The sequence below is a fragment of the Phyllostomus discolor genome, chromosome 7, assembly GCF_004126475.2.
Source record: "Phyllostomus discolor isolate MPI-MPIP mPhyDis1 chromosome 7, mPhyDis1.pri.v3, whole genome shotgun sequence".
Classification (NCBI taxonomy): Eukaryota; Metazoa; Chordata; class Mammalia; order Chiroptera; family Phyllostomidae; genus Phyllostomus; species Phyllostomus discolor.
The window spans coordinates 82,462,625-82,482,116 of NC_040909.2; positions in this window are offsets into that span (position 1 = coordinate 82,462,625).

A 19,492-nucleotide genomic window follows, 5' to 3' on the forward strand; every position below is an offset into this window, starting at 1 on the left:
GGCAATTTGTTTATATGTTTAACTCTATTTGATTAACTCATCATGAAAACACATTTATTCTCTCCCTTTTATCTTCATGGGGTCAGCATACCTCCCTTTTTTTGGTTTTGGGTTTAGTCATATGACTTGTTTTGTCCCATAGAATGGGCAGAATTGACTGTCCCAATTCCCAGCCTAGACCTTAAGTGGCCTTGCATGTTTCTTCCTGCTCCCTGGAGCTTCTTCTATCAACCTGAGGGGAGCATATCCAGGTTAGCACTATGGATCCAGGAAAAGGATAAGCCATGTGGAACAGGGCTAAACCTCTCTGGTTAAATCCAGCCACATCAGACAAGCAGACCTTCAGCTGCATGGGAAAGTCTAGTCTCCATCAGTAGAGCTGCCCAGATAAATTCAGCCTTGACCAGTCTTCCCTCAGCTAACCAACAGATGGATGAGGGAATATTATTGTTTCAAGTGACTGAATTTTAGGATGGTTTATGCAGAGTATCTTTGCAGTAATAGTTACAACATATATGTCTACATGAAGAATATATTACTAGAATTAGAATTTTTGAGAGACAATAACTGTTTCCCTAATTCAGTACATCATAAATTTCATTCTTTATTAATATTATGGATATATATTTAATGATAAAATAGAGTTTGAGTATGTGTCTCCATTTATAGTTTCTATATTTGGAAATTTATCCAAGCATGACACCATTCTGAAAACATTAATCCTAATAGTTTATTCTTACTTTAATTGTTTATTATATTTTTCTATATAAATTCCAGGCTTAGTTGTCTTATTTTTACAGGAGTGAAAAATTAAAAATAACATAGTCTACTGCATAGAATAGTAAAGTAAAATACATGAGTTCTGTCTCTACTGACCGCTATTTATGGAAGAGTCCTAGGCCTATACTTTCCTGAAAAGAATTTGGATAAGAGGTTCTGTGTACACCTTCATTCTTATATGGAGCTTTAGGATTCTCAAGGCAGAACACAATACTTATATTCTACAAATAAGTAAAAGTTCTGATGCCTTTTTTTGTCAGTGCTAAAGCAACATGCATATTTCTTAGGGGTACTCTGGAAGTAGTGGGGTCACACGCTTGTCAAACTTCTCACTTTCCCCAAGAAAATGTGCTTTCAGATGGTTAATGCACATGGCAGTGTCCATAATAAGAGTAAAATGTGGACCAGAGAGCTGTTCAATAACTATAAAACTCACTTCAAAAACAACTTTACTTGTCTAAGTAGAGCTGATCCACCCATTTCTCCAGTCTAAGTACCTGACAAAAGCTTCAGAGTTGTGTGTATCTGTATCATGCTGGTTTCTGACCCAAGTCCTTTAACAAATTGATTGGTGAAGTGTCATCATTTTAGATTGAGAGATATTAGAAGAAACTTCTCTGGGCAAGTCAGTTTTGTACTTATTTTGACTTCTTGAAATTTAACATATAGTACAAAGCCCTCTCTGAAATCTCAGTAAACATTTTTTTTTATTCTACTTGCACAACCACATTTTCCTTTGCCTCAAATTTCCAACTATTTTAAATTCAGTTGCTATTGTGTGCTATTTGTATTTCTGAAAACCACTGTGAGCCTTACAAGTACATAGCAAAGTATAAACTGTGAATATAAATAAAAAACTGGTTGGAATGTGATAAGGTAAGACAAACATCAGAGGGTCCTTTTTCTATCACATTAAATTATGAGACAGAGATGGATTCTTCCACTCTCACTTCATTCCTATGTATAGCTAATTTAACTGCCTGCTTGTTTTGACACTAGATGAACAAGGACAAATGTATGACCCTGCTCCCTTCTTCTTTGTTTCTCTTTAGCATATAAGAAGAAAGTATGGCCTGCATAAGAGTTGCTGGGTGATAGTCATAAATTCTATTATGTCTCTCCACTTATTCATGGCATGCCACAGCCCTTAAGACTCTAAAATTTTTAATGCACCCAGATTTTTATTGGGTAGAAAAAAGAAAACACATTGAATCTTTACTCCAATACAGCAATTCAAATGATTGTATCATGTTAGACTCAAATTGTCTACATAGAAGCTAAAAGTCAGTATCTCCAAATTATATAGATATCAGGCACAGTTACCAGTTAAAAGAGATAATTATTAAAAGTTAAAAAAGTAAAAGTAAAAATACACAAATGTTTTATTTTGGGGACATAATGAAAACCTTTCATTATTTTTCTCTGTATAGAAATATTTAAATAGATTGGGCTGTCTGTTTTTAAGGATTGAGGTAATTCTTTGGCTTTATATAAGTACATTTTTTAAAGAAACAAACAAATTAAAAAAATAATCATCAGCCCTGACTGGTGTGGCTCAATGGATTGAGACCCAGCCTGTGAACCAAAAGGGTTGCTGGTTTGATTCCCAGTCAGGGCACATGCCTTAGTTGTGGACCAGGTCCCCAGTAGGAGACACACGAGAGGCAACCACACATTGAGGTTTCTCTCCCTCTCTTTCTCCATCCATTTCTCTCTCTCTAAAAGTAAATAAAATCTTTAAAAAATAGTTGTTAAAGAATAATCATTGGTTTTTGAACATGCACACAAAATTTACCTTCAAGACATGCCTCAAGATTTTCAAACACTAGTATTTGTATTTTTCTTTCCTTTTTAAATATATTTTATTGGTTATGTTATTACAGTTGTCCCATTTCTCCCCCCGCCCCTTTATTCCCCTCAGCCCTGCAAATGCAGGTGGCCAGAAGTGTTCTTCACTTTTTTCTGCCTAATTTATTGAAATGTTTTTGTTTTAAAATATTGATCTTAGTATCTGGCAATCTTGTTGAATTCTTATATTTATTTTAATTATCTTATACATTATCCCATTTCTGTTAGATAGATGATCATATCAATTATACACAACAACACTGTTACTTACAATGTTTTATCTTTATACCCATTATTACTGCTTTTTATTTTTAACTTCTTGTTACTCCATTGAATATAATTTTGTTATAATGTTGAAAACAAATGGTCCTAATCAACATCCTTATCTTCTTTTTAAAGTAACAGAAATGTTTCTCACAAATCACTTTTAAATCTGAAGCTCACAGGGTTTTGCTAAGTCCTAGACCTTTCTATTATGCTATACTGACTTAAAAGATTGTCTTTAGACATTTTTTTTAATTAAAAGAATATCATTTATAGGGGGGAAGTCATGATGTCCTTTGGAAATATGATGAAATGTATGGAATTTCTCTACAGGAATACAATGGACTTTTGTAGATCAAGAGAGGCGCTTTGTTTATAATTTTAGGGGCTTATGGATTTGTTAAATATCTTCTATTGCCTCAAAATTAAGACCTTTTGATCTAAAAGTTTCATTAAAACACTCAACAAACATTTATTGAATACTTGTTATATGACATTGACTGAAATGTACTGTGTACACAGAGAAGAGCACATTGAAACCCATGCACATGAGATGCTCACAATGTAAAACACAAACTAATGTCTTTAATGAGGACATACAAATTTTTATCTTCAAGACTTCTTTCTTTGTGTGTTTTTGTGGAAATGAATGTTTAAGTTTTAAACACCATTTTGTTTTTATGTAAAAGTTCCTAATTTTAAGGATAAATACTGAGCCAGGCAAATGAGATTGAGTTCATGTAATAATAAATTAATACATTCTATCTATCCTCTCTAATCATATTACTTTTTCTTTCTTTTGTAAATTTCGCCATATTTCATAACATTAGTATGTACTTAAAAGGCTTTATTTTGATTCAGCCAACATATTGATACTCAGAGATTATTTTTAAGATTTTATTTATTTATTTTTAGAGAGGGAAGGGAGGGAGAAAGAGAGAGAGAGAGAAATATCAATGTGCGGTTGCTGGGGGCCGTGGCTTGCAACACAGGTATGTGGCCTGACTGGGAATTGAACCTGCGACACTTTGGTTCACAGCCTGAGCTCTATCCACTGAGCTATGCCAGCCAGGCTCAGAAATTTTTTTATTAGTAGTTTTGCAAAAATGTCTGTATGTTACTTTGCTGAAAAGGAATACAGATTCCTTAGGCTTTTAGAAGAAGCTTTGTCTGTTTTTCTCTTTCTAATACATTGTTGACAACTGAAAATACATAAATGGATAAGATGCTTTGGTTGAACTGATAGTAGTGATGGACAAGGTCCTTCTCCAGGGAAGTGTGGCCTCAGGCCAGTTGTACTGGGGATGGACTGAAAGTCAAGATGTTATCTCACCTGAGGAGCTTGTTGACTCTGTGTGGAGAGCAGATGATTACTTTCACTGAACTTTTCAGCTGCTTTTCAGGCCTTCTGCACATGTCACAGGTTTACACACACTTAAAGGAAGCATTCTGTGGCTGCCTTAACCTTGCTTTTTTCCTTGATCTTTAAAAAGAGGATGTCAAATTGGCCAAAGCTTCTGTGGGTGTATTTCTATTCTATCAGTCTTTTGAAAATTAAGTACTTATACCTGCTTCTAGGGAGATTTCATGAGGGAGTTTACATTTCAAATGCAGTGTCCTCCACACAAGCAACTAATGCTGAAAATAAACAGAAATAGCCCTTTAAACTAAGTTTTCAGCAAATTTTTGGGCTAAATAATAATAATAATAACTAAATTTGCATATGTGCCTTTGCCTATCAGCTCATATTTAATTCTTATATGTATGAGAAGGTAAAAGATTTGGGGAAAGAAAAACTATTATCACAATATAATAACACAATTACATAATGCACCTGCTACTGAAACTCAGAGAAACTCATCCATTGGCTAATTCTCAGTGTATGTTCTTGAATTCAATTATATTGCCAATCAGTTTCTTTCCCAGAATTGGTAAAATTAACTGTCAGTCAATTAAATTAAAATGAAATTCATTACAAAGAACAGATTCCTGTGCTAAATGTTTAATATGCTCATGAACTGTTGGATCATGAGTTCATGCCCAGTCTTGAGCTTGATCTAATACTTAAAGTCTTCATCTTTTGTTTCATGAATATTTCATTTAAAGACTGAAGTCTTTTCCATTTATAGTGTGAGTGAGAGTGAAGCACATTCTTTATTGCTAAAGTTATCCATTTTTCTTGGCATTTTAATTTACTTTCCTAAATTTTTTTAACTAAGGACCATTTCAATTTCAGGGAGCATGTTTTACCATATTTTTTTAGATGATTACATTTTCTCTTTGAATTCTTTATTATTAATTTGTCTAAAGCTTGGGAATATTTCCCATCTAGTTCTAACTTACTAAACATGACATCGAAGTCATATAGTGTTGGGAACCACCCTGCCTGGTTTCAGAAAGTGTAATGCCCCATGGATAAGACTGAGTTAAGAGATCTTGGGACCATAAGCCATTACAGAGAGAAAGCTTATCTTCCTTGTAGGGGCGCTGCCTCTGCCCCCTTTCAGTTCATCTTACTTGTCCCCAAGTGGATGACTGGTTAGCCAATGATGGGTAAGATTCCTCAAGGGAGGGATGATCTAAGATAGGCATGATCACAAAGGGGCCCTCAGGGAAGGCCTTGGGGGCTATAGAAAAAGGGGATGATGATCCCTTGCCCCTTGCCCCTCAGCTTTGACGTAGACTGAGTCCTTATTCTGTCTGCAAGAAGTCTCCTAATCTCTTGGATGCCTCACTTCCCCTGCCTGTCTTAAGCCTGAAACAATGCCTTAAACCCAAAACAATGCCAGAGGTGCGTGCAGCTCTGTTCTGGAAAGGGTGAGTTCCCTGGGGTGATTGGACCTAAGAAAGAGTGTATAAAGTCCTGTGAAATGTACTTTGCTAATACCCTCAATTCAAATGATAAGTGTCCAAACATAGAATGAGTTTGTTTCCCCAAAGTTTTATGGCCCTTTAGCTATCTGACCCTGACTCAGAATAAGCCCTCAGAGTTCTTTGAATGTTATCTATTGTTTGATCATTACTGCCTGAAAATATATGCCCTGTATTCCTGTGCAAATTAAACCCAATAAAAGCCCATTGAGGAACAAGCTCCTGCCCTTCTCCTTTGAGAGACTGGCCACCTTTCCTCCCCAAACAGATAATATCTTGTTAGACTTATTCTCATCCATGGCAGACAGGGAACCCTGTGGGTGGAGTCCCTTTGCAATACAGAAGTCATTTCTTCTGTGATTTTGGGATTTTTGTTGGTAGGTGATTATAGTTCAAGGACTGTATTGTACTTCTATATATCTACTAGAAATGGTCAAATGTAAGTTATCTTCATTTTCCTAACTGATTAATAGTAATGTGAATTATACACAATTAAGTGTATTAATATAAATAACCTTATACTGGAGAGTATTTAATATGTTATTAAGTATATATCATAAATATTTAATACTTATCATAACCACACTGTCCCCAAAATGTTGTCTATCATCATTAAGTGGTGAGGTGGATTGAGCAGCATCATGTTAGGTCTGTAGCTTATTGAGGAGGGAAGGTGGAAGAGATGGACTTCTACTGTATAATTCTGTATATCCTATACACACTATATTGATACATTAACATGAATTGAAAAGAACCGCATTAAAGCTACTGATTTGAAATTAACCATAAGTACTAACACAATTTAATTTTGATGTTATGAATTTTTAAAATATCTTTGACTTTTGAACATTTTCTTTTTCTCATTTCATTCTCATCAATAGATGATAAGTACATGATACTCACATGTGGTTATTAAATCATAAAATCAGTATTAAAGAACAGTTGTTGAAACCCAGTCTGGTCATCTATCAACTACATTGCTGTTACATAAATTTTATTGTTTCACATATATGATAACAAAAACATTTATCCAAGTAGTACAAAACTTCTGAAATTTTGATCAGTAGCCACAACCTAGCCTGGAGATATATTCCGTTTGTTTCTTGCACTGTTTAATAGTTAAAGGTAGGGAATTAGCATAAAAACAGATTCCCAGCTTCTCTTCAAAAGTGAGAATATTGGATCACAAAGATTCTAAATGTCTACTTGGAAATCACCAAATAACTGCTGAAGAGTTTCTGTGTCCTTGATAGAAGAAACTCTATTTTCAGTGATCCATCCTGTGTGTCTTCCTGACACTGAGACAGTGTCAGCTGCAGAACTAGAAGTAAATATGATGACACTATGTTACATGAGTCCCACTTTCCTCCTTTGTGTTTAAGCCTGACTAAGGTTGGCAATTGATTGGTGACTTCTGATTGAGTCACTTAATCATACTTCTGGCTTGTTTATATTAAGTTCTTCTTTAGACTTCTCATTATCAATACATTGCTTAAATGATAATTTTTCAACCTAGAAAAACAGATAGGATTGTCTTTGACAGACTTTCACATTCTACAAAGTCTTTCTAGGGGTCTTCTAATATCAACTTTACAGTGAAAAATCGTATAGCTATATATCTGGCTTATCATTCTCTTTCCTTTACTTTGATATTTAGGCTTCTATGTCTCACTTCTTATTGCACATCTCCATTTGTTGTAATGTAGATATCTCTTATTACTGATATTTTCAATACTGTTACCAAGATTTGATCTTTTTCTTTAGTCCTAAATTCAGAATGTGGTATCATTCTCTGGTTACCAAAACATAAAAATATTGGAAATTTCTGTCTCTCTCACCCTTTTTCTCAATTCCTAAGACCTAAAAAGAAATAACCAAGTTATGTTTATTTCACCTCTGAAATATACAGTTTTGACGTAAAAAAAACACTTACTACCTATGCATGTATTAGCAATATAAAATGAACATTCAAAATAAGAAAATTCTCCTAACTTCCAAATGTTAATTAGACCTATGAATAGAAAATTGCAATTTAATGTGACATGGAAAATGGTGTACTTATATAAGGATGTCTCAGGACTCAGAAGAATGCCACCAAGGCCATACTGAGAGAGACTAGTGTGGGAAGTGGTGGTGTGTTTCAACTGAATGATTCTTCAGTTGAGTTAGGCAGTGGTCAATTCAGGAGATTGGAATTCTGTGTAAAAGGATAACCCTAGAGATAGAAGGGCAAGTAGATGTGGGAAAATTTATAAGTAGCTGGGTTTGCTAGAGGATCAAGTATAAGGTAGAAAATGTGGTAGATAGTTGTAGAAACAGAAATTTCATTATGAAAAGGTTTGAATAACGTAGAAATAGGCCAGAGTTTATCTTGAAGAAATTAGGCCAAGTGGTAATAAAGTTGGAAACGCAATTTAGTAAGAACGTAGTTGTGTGTTTTTATTTGGTACAAATTGCCTGAATGAAAGGAACACAATTAGGGAGATAATCCAATGGTTACAAAAATAAACTTTGAATGAGTGAAATAAACTGGTTATAATAAGGCCATAGAAGATTTGATCTGATAAATATTTAGAAGTTAAAATCTGGAGATTAAATCAAACCTAGGAACAGAGGCAAAGAGACAAAGGATAATTTTGAATAATTCAGTATTGAACTGGAAAGACATTCATGATAACTGAAAAAAAAGGCAGTTGTGTAGTATCTCTGGCATATTCTATTTTTTAAATCTAACATAAAAATTAAAACTTCTATAAGTATTTGTAATTATTAATATATTCTTATAAAATATTATAAGCATAAGTGGTGATTGGGTTATTCATGTTGGATCAGTTGGATGTCTGAGTTTGAGAGCTTTGTAGGAGACTCTAGAGCTGTAAAGATGCTTAACACCTGCCATATAAATATTTTAGTCCTATTAATAAAATTAGCCATGATAATTATAAAATAATAGGCAGTATGCATACCATATGTAGATACTGTGGTAGATTTTTTTTTTACATTCTTTATGATTCTCACAGCAACTATAGAACATTTTGCAGGTAAAGAAACTAAAGCTTAGTGAGGCTAAGTATAAAATGTCCAACTTCAACTTAGTTGCTTAAATTCAAAGCCAGTTCAGTATGAATTTTTAAATACTCCTCTATATATGACCAACAGAGGTAACATGATTGGCTACACTTAGGAATGCAGTGTTTCTCAAGTCTGAACAAGGGAACAGATACCTGAGTAATTTAAGTTTCTTTCTACCTTATTTGTAGTTGCTTAGAAAAAAAACACAATAAAAACTCTGTGTTTTTTTTGTTGTTGTTGTTTTGTTTTTTTGTAGGTGGCAGCCTTAATAAGCCAGGAAACTTATGTTTGAGGTTTGTCTTGAGCAGATGAAAGATGAGTAGTTATCCATACACAGCTGCTAGAATCTTAAGAGTTTATATAGAGGCTTAGTGGGGTTCATTCAGTCCATATCAGTCCAGATGGTCTCAATAAATAATACAATATATTACTCTCAAAAGCCTGCATCTTTGAAGTGGCTTTTAGTATGAGAACAGTGGGTAGAACTTGCAATCCTAGGACAGATTTTAACCTACTCCAACAGAGTTCAGCTCCTCCCCACTGTCCCAAATTTTACAAGTCTTCTTTAAGGCTCAGGCTGTTTTAAATAATAATAATTTTATTGTTATTTATTATTATTATTATTTTGATTCAGCTCAACCTCCAATATATGACTTTTCCATACTTCACTGGAATAAGAATGAACCTGAAGTCAGATTATTTTAACCATAAATTACAAATCACTTAATGATTATGGAAACAGAAGATAAATAACACTTATTCCAAATGTCATGCTTTTTTAGATAAGGATGTTTTAATATTTCAAAATATTTTTATTGTAATGATGGATTACTTTGAGTTGTTTTTATTTTTAAATTGTTGCTTCTTTTAACAAATTAATATTTTGTTTACTTTTTTATTTATCTCATTTGCTTATGCTATGCAAATGCTTTTACAAATTTCTTTTCTGAAGAGGTGAGAAAAACCTCAGTACTTGATCTCCTTCTAAGGATTATTGCATATATTTTAATTCTACTGTGTTACAGAATTAATCTTGTCATTGTTCAAATACTACCACTAATTCCTCCAAGATCACTTATTTTAATCTTACTTATGACTAAACAGAGAAAATCCTAAAAGGGACTTTAAACAATTCTTCTTGTCAGTCCTCCACTTCTGGTTATTAACTGTGTACAAAACAACTCAAAGAGGTCATCAGCAAGTCATCAGTAGTCATATGTATATATGACTACTTCTTCTATCTCTTTCAAGTAACATTCTTTTAATAAATCTTTTTGTGACTCAAAACTACCTTTAAATTACCCTGACCAGTGTGGCTCAGTTGGTTGGGTGTTTTTCCACAAGTTAAAGTTTTGCTGGTTCAGTTCCCAGTCAGGGAATGTGCCTAGGTTGCAGGTTTGGTCCCTGGTGGGGGCATATTTAAGAGGAAGCTGATTAATATTTCTCTCACACACTGATGTTTCTCTCTATCTCTGTCCCTTCCCCTCTGTCTAAAAAACAAAAGGAAAAATTTACCTTTAAATAATATTATTAGAGAACATATTTGCTGACACATTTGAAGCAAGTTTAATGTCCAAAATTTATAAAGAACTTACAAAAATCAACACCAAAAAACAGAAACAACCCAATTGAAGGAGGGACAAAGGATCTGTATAGACACTTCTCCAGAGAGGACATACAGATGGCTAGTAGGCATATGAAAAGATGCTCAATGTCACTAATCATCAAAGAAATGCAAATTAAAACCACAATGAGATGTCATCTCACACTTGTCAGACTGGCTATCATCAATAAATCAATAAGCAACAACTTCTGGTGAGAATGTGGAGAAAGAGGATCCCTTCTACACTGTTGGTGGGAATTCAGACTGGTGCAGCCACTGTGGAATGCAGTATGGTGTTACCTGAAAAAGTTAAAAACAGATCTTCCTTTTGACCCACTGATTCTATGCCTGGGAATATATGTGAAGGAAACCAAAACATTAATGTACAAGAACATAAACACCACTATGTTCATTGCAGCTTTATTTATAATTGCCAAGATATGAAAGTAGCCCAAGTGTTCATCAGTCGATGAGTGGATAAAACAACTATGGGACATTTACACAATGGAATATTAACTCGGTTGTAAAAAAGAAGAAAGTTTTACCCTTTGGGATAGTATGAATGAACCTGGAGAACATTGTGCTAAATAATATATGCCAGGCAAAGAAAAAATAAATACGATATGACTTCACTCATATGTGGAATCTGATGAACCAAATGAACTAACAAGCAAAATAGATACAGACTTACAGATTGTAGGATGACAACTTAGGGGTGGAGGTTAGGGGGTGGAGGGATTGAGCAAAAAGTTAAATGGATGCATGGGCATGGACAATAGTGTGGTGACACTGGGGAAAGGCAGTTATAAGGGGGCTAAATGGTAATAAATATACAATAAAATTATTAAATAAAAAATAAGCAGGTTTTACCATGGGAATGAGTATATTTTCAAGTATAAACTGCACATCCCTTTATATCATATTTTATTCTCTAAGATATCTTTGGCAATTTATAACTATTCACTTTTTGATCTCTTGAAAGGGAGAAATAATACTATAGTCATTTCAATGTTTTATTTTATACTCAGTGTCTTTGTTAATAAAAAAAGTGTATGGCTATATGCAAACAGATATATCGGTGAACAGAAATCAAGCATTTTACCAAAAAGTAAAACTGCATTGTACTTAAGAAATATACATTGTCCTTTATTATTTAGTGTGTCATAAGGAAGAATCATTTTACTCTCAGTTTATAAATACAATTTACATGTGATTCATAAATCAGAAACATTCCCAGCAATGACTTGCAAATTTTAAAATTTTTATTTAATTTATATTTTAATTTTATATTATTGTTCAAGTACAGTTGTCTCCAATTTTGCTCCACCACACCTCCTCCCCCACTTCCCACCCTTGAACCTACCCCCAGTGGTTTTGTCCATGTGTCCTTTACACATGCTCCTTGATGGCCCTTCCCTTATTACCTCTCTCCCCATTCCTCTATGGTAACTGTCAATTTGTTCTTTATTTTAATGCCTCTGTCCGTGTTTTGCTTGCTTGTTTGTTTTTTTTTTATTAGGTTCCACTTATAGGTGAGGTCATATGGTATTTCTCTTTTATTGCTTGGCTTATTTCACTTAGCATAATGCTTTCCAGTTCCATCTATGCTGTTGCAAAGGGTAAGAGCACCTTCTTTCTTCCTGCTGTGTAGTATTCCATTGAAACAGTATGGAATTTCCTCAGAAAACTAAAAATGGAACTGCCTTTTGACCCAGTAATACCACTGCCAGAATTAAACCCTAAGGATTCTGAAACATCAGTTCAAAAGAACCTATGCACTGCAATGTTCATAGCAGCACAATTTACAATAGCCAAGTGCTGGAAGCAACTTAAGTGACTGTTGCAATTCTTGACCAATCAATTGGAAAGCATGTAGATTTGTCAAATCTAGATCTGGATTTAGGTATATAGAGGGAAGCAGACAGAGAGGCAGAAGAAGAGGAAGAGAGGGACACATTACCTACAACATTCTCTTTAGAATCCTACACTACTGTCAAATTGTTGTTTTCAGTATACTACAATTGTCAATAGTGCATCATTGCATACTCCTGTAGCCAACACTTTAGATATATCTGGAATTATTTTCCTGGGACTGATTTCTAGTAGTAAAGTGTAGATCATAAAGCTGGACATTTTTTAACCTTTTATGATACATGTTGTCATCTATTGCCAAACGCATCAAATGATACATATTTCCAACTTGTTTTCAGACCAAACTGCATTCTCACCAGAAGTAAATGTAATTGTCCTTTTCCATGAAGATTTACCAAAGTTTGATATTAGAAATGATAATGTTTTCAAAATTATGTTAATTAGCATTGGTTTAAGTAAAAAAGAAAAGAAACATTTATTATATTTCACATAACTATATAAATATAATTATATTCCTTAATATATAAATGTTTAAAAACAGTATATCAATATTTCAAAATTGTCAAATATTATCTTTTATATGTATTTATACATTTTCTTATACTGCATTTATTTATTTATTATAGGTTTATATACATTCTTTAATTGAAATGATAATGGCTTTTCATCCATTATATAGTATATAAAAATTTCCCCATTTAATTAATTAATTAATTAATATTGATATTTAATAGAGTTTTCTCCATTTTCCCATTGCCATTATCCAATGTCCTACCCACCCCCACTACTCACCTTCAATCCAACCCCCCTTTGGTTTTGTCCATGGGTTTTTTATACATGTTCATTTATGACCCTTTCCCTTGTTTCCTATGTTATTTACCTGCCCCCTCCCCTCAGGTAACTGTCAGTTTGTTTTTAATTTCAATGTCTCTGGTTACATTTTGCTTCCTTGTTTATTTTGTTAATTAGGTTCCACTTATAGGTAAGATCACATGGTATTTGTCTTTCACCACCTGGCTAACTTCACTTACCATAATGCTCTCTAAGTCTATCCACACTGTCTTGAAGGGTAGAAGCTCCTTCTTTCTTTCTGCTGCATAGTATTCCATTGTGTAAATATACCACGGTTTATTGATCCACTCATTTACTGGTGGGCACCTAAGCTGCTTTCAGCACTTCGCTGTTGTAAATTGTGCTGCTAGGAACATTGGGTACATAAGTTCTTTTGAATTAGTGTTTCAGGATTCTTACGGTATAATATCAGTAGTGGAATTGTGGGTCAATAGGCAATTCCATTTGTAATTTCTTAAAGAATTTCTATACTGTTTTCCACAGTGGCTGAACCAGTCTGCATTCCCACTATCAGTACACCAGAGTTTCTTTTTCTCCACAACCTCTCCAGCACTTTGTTTGTTGATTGGTTTATGATGGCCATTTTGACAGGTCTGAAGTGGTAACTCATTGTGGTTTTTAATTTGCCATCTTATCTCTGATGGCTAGTGATGCTGAGGATCCATTCATATGTCTCTTGGCCCTCTGTATATCCTCCTTGGAGAAGTATCTGTTCTGGTCCTTTGCCCATTTTTTAATTTGATTGTTTGTCTTCCTGGTGTGGAACCATATGATTTCTTTATATATTTTGGAGATCAAATCCTTGTCTAAGATATCATTGGCAAATATATTTTCCCATAAATTTGGTTTCCTTTAAATTTTGCTAATGTTTTCTTTAGCCATGCATAAGATATTTATTTTTATCATATCCCATTTGTTTATTCTTTTAAGTCCCTTGCACTTGGGGACATATCGGTGAAAATATTGCTGTGTGGAATATCTGAGATTTTCCTGCCTATATTCTCCTCTAGGTCTTTTTTGGTATCACATCTTATATTTAAGTCTTTTCTCCATCTTGAGTTTATTTTTTTGTGTATGATGTAAGTTAGTGGTCAAGTTTCATTTTTTTGCATGTAGGTGTTCATCCCTCCCAACACCATTTGTTGAAGAGGCTATTTTTACTCCATTTTATGCCTCTTCTACCTTTGTCTAATATTAACTGACCATAGAGACTTAGGTTTATTTCTGGGCTCTCTATTCTGTTCCATTGATCTACATGTCTGTTCTTATGCCAGTACTAGACTGTTTTGATTACTGTGGGCCTTGTAATATAGTTTGATGTCAGGTATGGTGATCCCACATACTTTGTTCTTCTTTCTCAAAATTGCTGCAGCTTTTCAGGGTCATTTATGGTATCATATAAATGCTTAAAATGTTTGTTTTATATCTGTGGAATATGTCATTGGTATTTTAATAGAGATTGTGTTGAAGCTATAAATTTTGTGCTGTTGTGCACTTACTGCCTGAACAAAAACACAGAGCCCAAAGAACAAACCCACACCCACAAATATAACTCCCCTTGACAATCCCACTATCAATAGCAAATGAGTCACTATTAATAAGGGTGTAATGCGATTAAGATTATTATAAGAAAGGAGAGTGGATAAGGGATGACCTACTGAAAGATAAGTGATTTTGACGGGTAGAGAGTGGAGTACTAATAAGAGTTGGGAGTTGTAGCAATGGAGAGAAGGTAAAGTTTACCTCATGAATAAAAAAGGGAATGAAGAGTGGAATGGAGTATGACAAGGGAAGCACATAATATTGGATTTAAATAGATATTAAAATGATATAAAATAAAGTGAGAAACGGAAAGCAAAAGGAAGGAAAAATATTATATAATTAATAAAAATATAGGAGCTAAAGACCCACCAGAATACTATAAACAACAAATGAGCTAACATTAATATAGGTAGGAAGGGAATGAGAGAGAAAAAAGCAACAAAGAAAAGTCTAAGAGATGTATAGAGGAATGGGAAGTGATTTTGAAATGATAGAGGGAGAGGGAATACTAAGAGTAAGGAACAAAAACCAGACTAAGTGAGGGAAAAATTAAAATTTAGGATGTAAAGGAAAAGAAAAAATAGGGAATAAAGAACAATAAAAGGGCAGGATGAAAGAGAAATGGAAGACAAAAGAGAAAAAGATAAAAAACAGGCTAAGATGGCAAAGTTAAAATCTGAGATGAAAAAAGAGTAGGGAAGGGGTTCAGTACAATTTGATATTTGAAATACAGAATTAGTGAAGCTCTAGAGGTAAACTTGAAGAAAAGATGCAACAACTGCCCTATCTACAACCAACTAGCAATTTTTGTTAGAGGTGTAGAGAGAATACAGGTATTTTAAGAGCTGGGCAAAAGGTTGTGAAATGACCCTTGACAAGAAAATTCTTTTTGGGTGTCTGGACAGGGGAGAAATGGTGAGTGTGGAATGGAAACAAGTTGTAGCTAGAGAGAAAACCAAATTTGAAATGAAAATATTGTGAGGGAAGAAGAAGGTAAAATGAGCTAAGAGAAGGGAGAGGCGAAATATGTGAACTGAAATACACTGTAGTATAAAATCTAGTGACTTAATATATACAAACTCATTGGGCAAGAAATGAATGTTATAAAGCTATGCAGGAAAGAAAATATCCCAAATCAGGAAGGAGACTCAGTGGCTTTCATCTCAGTAGCCTCTTGTATTTTCCACTGTTTTTTTTCTTTCTGGATCTGCCTCTGGAGATGTCAGATGTTGACCCCATCTGACCTTAGGCAGCCTGCTTGATACTTCCAGTAATCTGCTGTCAGTGGCTGTCTCCTTCAATTGTTAATCTGGTCACTCTGCACTCAGCAGTCAGGTTTAAGCACTGTGAGGTAGGGACAAATCCCTCCTGGGGTGGGGGCTATTGTTTTCCCTTAGGCTGTTGCTGCTGGGAGGGGAGTGGTCTGCCTGAGCAGGATGGTTGCCACATGTTGGGGTTGGCTCAGCACTGGATCCTGGTGGCTACTCTCTCAGTTTTCTTCCCCAAGACTCCATCCCCAGTCTCTCAAGTCTCTCTAGTCCACTCTTTCCTCCCTTTTCCAGTGATGTACTGTCTCTGGCTCTCTCCTTCAGTTGTTCACCTGGTCACTAGGACTCATCAATCAGGCTTAAGCATCAAAGGGCCAAGACAGAGAGCCTCCTGGGGTCAAGGCTATTGTTTCCCTTCAGGCTACTGCTGCTTGGAAGGGAATAGTCTGCCTGAGTACAAGGTCCATTGCCATCTGGGGCATGACTCAGCACCAGCATCCATGGGGCTACTCTCAGTTCTCTCCCCAAGGATTCTGCCCCCCATCTCTCCACAGGTATCTCCAGCCCATTCTTCCCTCACCTTTGCCAAAAACCAAGGTAAGAGGCTGCAAATGAAAATTTGTGTGTTGGCTCTTTAAACAGTCCTTGCACTCCTGCCATCTATCTCTGGCAGAAAATGACCCTTTTTCACTGTTAGTTGTTATCTGTGTACTTTTGTTTTCTGGTGCTCTAAGCTGGGGATACCAGCTTAGAGTTTAGACCCCAGTGTTCTCTGGGGTATCCAACCAGCTGCTAAATTATCCCACCACTGCTGCCACCAATGGGAGCCTGGCAAGCCTACTCCAGTCTCTACTACACTCCTAACCAGACAAGTTGTGCTGAGGCTGGTTCTCCTGCCTTTCTAAAGTTATATGCTTCTGTCTGGTTATTGTTCAGTTGTTTGTTCTGGGCGGTTTCTCTACAATTGATTTGTAATTCCAGATTGGTCCTGGGAGGCAGTCACTGTAATTTTCATTCATTCCTCCACCTTCTTCCCTCACACCTCAATGTCTTTTTTTTACCTTTTTCATATTATCTAAATTATTTCATAATTTAGGAAAAGTGCATATATATACTCAAATAAAAATCATGTCTCTCTTTTTTGGTATTTTTCTTTTTTATTTTAAAGGATCTATTGTAAAACTACAGAGAAATATCTCTTCATACATTTTCAAATTTTTCTTCTTCCAAAAGTGTCATGTGCTAAAATTAATGAATTTTACTCCCCAGCACATAGCAATAGCAGCAGCCTTTTTTTGTGTTCATTGGAGCATCTCCATATATGAATTTCCAGGAAATTTCACCTGAGATATATGAATAAAGGAGTCTGATAAAAATGGACTGTTACTTCATAGCACTAATAAACTCATATAAATGCAAATTAACATAAATTTTAGATTTTGTCATCTATGAAATCATAGTTCCAATGTCTGACAGTATTTAGCAAACAACTTTGCTTATTGCAAAATATGACAAGGATTATGGTGATTTAAAAATAATAATTCACCTTTTAAATACTTAAATCACCTGTGTTTAGGATTACTTTTATTGGCCAATTGCCAAAATTGTGGAAGCTAATCAAATAAATTAAATGAGCAAAACAGAATGGGAGACTTGGAAATAAAGAACAAACTAACAGTGACCAAAGGGGAGGCAAAAATGGGATAAAAAGGAAAAGAAGGAGAAGGGACAATAAAAGGAACACAAATAGACTCTTGGGCATGGACAATGGTAGGGTATTGACTATGGAAGTAGAGGGGATGGGGTAGGAGTAAGCAATGGGAAAAAGGTGGGACAACTAACTGAACAACAGTTAAAAAAGAAAAAAATGAAATACATTATATTTACAAATGAATATATTATTTAATCTATAAAAAAAGGATTTAAAGTGAAATAAGCTTAGGGAGTCCCAGTCGGATAGAGGGAGACATGCAATGGACAACCAGTACCATGGAAGTTTTACTAGTGCGTGGTCTGTCTTCTTTCTGGCTCTTCCATTTCCTCATTTGTTGCTCAGAGGTTTCTCATCTTTGTTCTGCTGCTAGTCAGAATTCTGCATTTTCTGGCTACTCAATTGCTCTCTCAGGTTCTACTCACTGGTGACTGATTTTTTTCTTTTTCTTTTTTTTTGAAATTCCATTCTTTATTACTAATTCCTAGTGACCTACCTGCTCAAGGTCACAACAACATCAGGCCCTCTTATTGGGCATTCTTGTTCACTTTCTGAACAAGAAATTAGCTCATTTGTTCACTTTCACAGTGACCATGTTCCAAGGATTTCTGATTATTCTCTCCTGGGTTACACACACACATGCTTACACACTCATGCATGCACACATGCACACATGACTTCTATTTAGCTCAAACTCTTGTTCTGTACTTGCACTTTATCATTATATCTTAATTTATACTTCTTTTTTAAAAGGATAAAGTCAAATTCTCCTTTCCAGAATTAGTATCTACTTTTTGATATTCTTTAAGTTAGTTTGAAGAGTGTGAGAAATGGAAGCAATATAAACTAATTTCATTTGTACATAAAGGAGAATATACAGAGTGGGGCAAAAGTAGGTTTAGAGTTGTGAGTACACAAAATGAGTTTATTCTTGTATTATTATTTATTAATTATTGTGTTATTCATATGAAAAAACATAAATCTTTTGCTACACCCTGAATTAAATGAAATATATTAATTATCACTATATCTAAGACTTGGGTATAGTCATTGGAAAAGAGAATTATCTTTAGTTTGTCTAAAGAAAATAAAGGAAAATAAATTATCCCAAACATAAAGTTATCCCTGTCAATTAAAGACAGCATGATGTTTTAAAACCTAGAAATATCAGTAACTTTAAATTCTTAACAAAAAATAAATACTATAGTCTTTAATTTAACTAAGGCCCCCTCCTCCATAACTTGGTTCTTCAATGGTTTGGAACTCTGTCATGTCCATATTTATTTCATTTATTTCTAAGATGTCCTTTTTGTTTACCTCAATATAGATTTCAAAGATTATTTAATTTCTTCTGACTTTGAAGTTTATATACCTTGAAGTGGGCAAAAATGCAGTCATAATTAGTCTTACTGTGGCAAAATGCAGCTTTACTGCTGGAGAAGAGAGTCTAATGTTATAACAGTTTTAATCACTTCCTTCATGAGTTCCCAGAACAACTGGTCCTTTATTGAAACAATGGAGACCTCTACAGTAAATACACACAGTGCTTCTGAATAAAGTAATGGTAAAGATGTCAACTTGAGCTATGATAATGTTGCACAACACTTATTTGGGGAATGCTGGGTGGAGCAAGGAGCTGTAGGGGTTTGAGGGTACAGTCAGATGTTCTGATTCCAGTGAGTCAAAATGCAGTGATTTTCATTTCCCTTGATTTGGCAGAGCAAAATAGGTCATGGAATAAACATACACTAAAAATATAATGGGAGAACTCAGCTTTTACCCAGTCATGGTATTTATACTTTGGAGACA